This window comes from Calidris pugnax, unplaced genomic scaffold (assembly GCF_001431845.1).
Source record: "Calidris pugnax isolate Ruff unplaced genomic scaffold, ASM143184v1 scaffold38, whole genome shotgun sequence".
NCBI lineage: Eukaryota > Metazoa > Chordata > Aves > Charadriiformes > Scolopacidae > Calidris > Calidris pugnax.
This window is the reverse complement of record NW_015090995.1, coordinates 11,835,592-11,840,054: the sequence shown is the minus strand read 5'-3', so window position 1 is coordinate 11,840,054 and position 4,463 is coordinate 11,835,592.

Here is a 4,463-nt window from a genome sequence, read left to right as displayed (position 1 = left end):
TAGTAAGGGTTGTGGGGGGGGGGGGGAGAGTATTTAAAGTCTACCCTTCTTTATTTAAAAACAAAAACAAGATGACAACATTAGTGAAAAACTTGCTAGAGATCACTACTAATGCACTGCTTGAGAGTGGATGGATTCTTCTGCACATCAGTTAGTGTCTTGAATATTTACAGTGCCTAAAGAAGAATACAAAGTACACTTACTCAAATAAAGGTGAACTGAAAAGCTTTCTAAAAAACAAGACATTTCATTCAAGAGAGTTGAATTAACTATTTCAAGTTCCAACTCCCCAAATATGTTTTTACTTGCCACTGTACTTTAATTGAAGCAGAGCGTTCCACTAGGACACGCGGCATAAAAGAAAACAAAGCCTTGCCCTGGGCCAGGAGGTGCTGATGAGAAATCCCTGCCTGAACACGGAATGAAAACCTGCCTCTTGACTGGCAACAGCAGCGAAACTGATGGCAGCTGGCTCTGAGCAGATCTGAAACTCAAAGGGGTTTCTAGTTCTGTTGGGTTTTTTGAGGGGCAATTGGCGCTTTTGTTTTTAAGGCACTAATCCTCTAGACCCTCCCGTAGGCGTGAGGGATGGCACAGGTTACCTGTATGGAGGGGCTCTATGGAAGGGTATTTCCGTTCACCTTTTAAATACAGTGAGCATAACAAGGCAACCAGAAACAGCAGTTCCCCTGTGGAGTCTTGTTTTACTTACAGAAAAGTAGTCTGTGGACAGGGAATCTTTGTTTTATGGAACTTGTGAAAAGGGACAAATCACTCTTTACAAAAATTCATTATGAAAATGTTACCTTATTAACTGGAAGTCATAGATGTGAAGAAGTGGGAAGATACAATTTAATAATAGTTCATCCTTTTGTGTGCAGAATCCTGTACTGTGTCTTCTTTTGACTTGTACCCGAGCTCCTGCTCCCTGCCAGCTCTTGACACTTGAACCATAAATGCTGTAAAAAGTGGAGGCTCTTGATACCGTTCTACTTTGCACTTTCTTAATCGTTTTATATTTGTTGCTTACATTTTGTACAGCTATGGCCCTCAACTGCTATGTATTACAAATTCATTTTAAAGTATTTATAGATTTCTATTCATAATATTTGTGTTGTGTATATGATGGTTAAAAAGAAAATTTATTTGGTATTGTCATTGTACAGAAAGTAAAAGATTTTGTATGATGCTTCTCTTGAACACACGAGCTTGCAAGTTCAGGGCAAGTTTTTCCTTTATTGCATGTATGTGTATTTTTCTTTTTTTCCAAGTTCAAACAGATTTTGACAAAAATAAATCATGGCTATCTACTCATTAACTAAACACTGTCCCTTCTCCCTGGGACCAACTTCAGACTCCCCAGGCGTAGCTTTCTCTGGCCAGCCCAGCACACTGCCAGCTCACCTGCCGAGAGCCCCGAGGGGAAAGGGAAAGAGAAACGTGGTATATAAAGGTGACTGTACCTAATTGGGCATGGAACCAGGAAATAGTTTTTCTAAAAAATAGAATTATTTTTTTAAGACACATACAGTTGGTTTATGACAACAGGAAATACTTCCCTGATCAGTAGCAACTTTTTAAATGACTCAGTCCTGGAGCCATGTTACCAATTTTTCCATGTTTAAATAGCCCTTAGTCAGCCTCTTTGCATCACAAATGTTAAATACATGTAAGAAAGTCACTTGCACTCGAGTCTGTCAGCAGGGTGTATGACTCTTTGTTTTGAATCATGAATGTATTTACATGAAACATATTTTATCTAGACTGCAGCTATCTCTGTGTCTCGGTTGACTGAGGATTGCTATTTTCAGTATATACACACACAATGTTAATGTTTCAAAAGTGGAATACAATTTAAATGGTTCAACAAGTTTGTGTAAAGTTCTTTATGTATTGCACAAGTTGTCTCTGGTTACTGTTCAGCACCTCACATCCTCTCCCAAACTGAGCATACCTTAGAAGAGCTTCTCAAAAGCAGCAGCAACAAGTACTTGCTACAGATGTTGAAAACAAAGCCCAGAGTGAGCCTCGCTTGTCTTTTAAGAAATTAACTAAATGTGGTTGGGCTGCAAATCACTGATGCACATCAGCTTTTCAAGTATTTTTGGAGAGGGAAGGGTTCATCAGGCTGCCTTCAAATAGGGGGATTATTTGCAAAGGTAATTGCAGTTTGGTGAGAACTTTATCCTGTTTTTAATGAATTCTAAATCCTTTTGCGACAGAACTTGTGGAGAAGTAAGAAACAGAATGAGCAAGAATGTCATTCTTGCCATTAAAAATAAAGAGCTAGGATGGAGATGAAGGTCTATGGCTTCTAACCCGTCGTGTCATAGCTATAGATGACATCTTGTGCTGGACTGAAAAGACACACAATATGGGGCTGAAGTGCGAGGGAGCAGATCATTTTGTAAATGTGAAGGTTTCAGAAAGCTCAGTGTAGCTGCAGGTTCCTCAGAAAGCAAGTTCAGAATTTAAAATTATCCTCCTCAGACTGAGAAATGAGTTCGAAGAGAAACAAAATCCAGTTTGGGTGTGTCTGATACAAGAGTGTAGGGCCTCTACTTCAGACAACACGGGCTGCCTAGAGAGAGCCAGAGCCTGCACTGACAGTGGGCCCAGAAGGCTCGATCCATGGAGGGAGGAAGACAAGAGATGATTAACCTCCAACTACATCCTGTGTGACCCTAACAAAGGCACAGAGAGCTGTCACCAGTGGCAAAGGAGGAACAGAGCAAGTTTACACTAAGGGACACTTTGAGTAGACACCTTAAAACCAACACAGAGCTTGAAAGCAATTTCTTACTAAAAACTGAACGAGTTGCTCCAGATCTCTGCCACTGAAAGCCTTTAGTGCCTCGGAGTCAACGAGGGTTGAGCAAAGGCCTTCCAGGAGCGGCTCCGGCACGGAACCTCGGGTGGGGCTGGAAGGGGAGACCTGGTTCCTCTACATGAGGCAGGAGTGACCCCGCGGGTGACAGGGAGGTGTCGTCAAACGGCTTGTGAGAGGTAATGAGTTACTCCCTTAAGAAGAGGTGAGGTGGTGGTGGGGGAAGTAATTTAGCATTTTTTGATTAGAAAGAGCATAGACTACTTCTAACCGGCCCATTGTATTGTTGAGCCTATTTAAGAATAAAACTAGCCCAAGTACGACGTCGGGTGGCAAGTCCTCCTGTTGGTGCCCGTTGGCACCAAACCAAAGCCCCAGCCCCGGGAGGTGTTGCTGGGTTTATTTGTTTTCCACAGGGCGGTATCTAACCTGGGCCTTTCCTGCTGGAGACAGATCAGCTTCGTGCTCCTGGTGTTCCCCCAGGGAGACACCGTGAGGAATGGCTGGCTGTTCTCTACAGCTGCCTGCCCTGCTTTACTTTCTGTCTCTCAGGCCTAAGCAGATGCAACCTTTTCTGATCGGCCTGGTTTTGTAAAATTTAATTGGAGTCATTTAACCAGAACCATTCTGTCCTGGCCTTCAAAACACCACACCCCCCCCCCCCCCCCCCCCCCACCCCGGGGGCAGGGACACTTCCCACTAGACCAGGTTTTTCTAAGCCTCATCCAGCCTGGCCTTGAACATTTCCAGGGTCAGGGCATCCACAACTTCTCTGGGCAACCAGTGCCTCACCACCCTCACAGTAAAGAATTTCTTCCTGATATCTAATCTAAATTTCCTCTCCTCCAGTTTAAAACTATTACCCCTCATCCTATCGCTACACTCCCTCTTAAAGAATCTCTCTCCAGCCCCCCCCCCCCCCCCAGCCCCACACAGCTGAGGGTGGTTACCTCCCAAACCTCTGACCCCACTGCACTCCAGATCACCTTTGTCTCATGTAACGCTGTTCCTCTCACCTTGGGACTTTCTTTTCCCCTTGATATTTTTAAAACCTGGATCTCTGAACACTTGCAGTAGCACAATAATGATATTGCTGAGGGGTGAAAATGCACAGGTGGTGACAGGGACTTCTTAAGGAGCTCTGCAAACAAATGCTACACCACAACCCAGGCTGAATTTCTAACAAATCAGCTTGACTCCATTTGAACCTACACACGGCCCACTCTGAGCATTTACTGGCAAGGGGAGTCCTTACTTTCAGAGGGAAGATGCCAAGAAAGTCATTCACACCAACAAAAAATATACTGTAGAAAAGAAAATAAAAACTTAGTGTTTGTGGTTTTTGCTCTTCATGCAGTGCTATCAGACTGGTTTGGGGCTCTCTTGAGATTCTAACTGGATCACCAGCCTTTCTAACCATAGTAAGGGCTATGATCTGCTGCATTTTCATTTCATTTCCACTGTCTGGCCACCAACACACTATCAGTAGGTCACCCATAGATAATGAAAAAGCAAGACGCCTGCAACATATCCCAGCCAAAGCCTTTGCTTAAGAGAGACACAATTTTGTAAAAAGACTCACAAGAGAAACCCCCCCCCCCCCCCCCCCCCCCCCCCCCACACCCCCCGCCCCCCC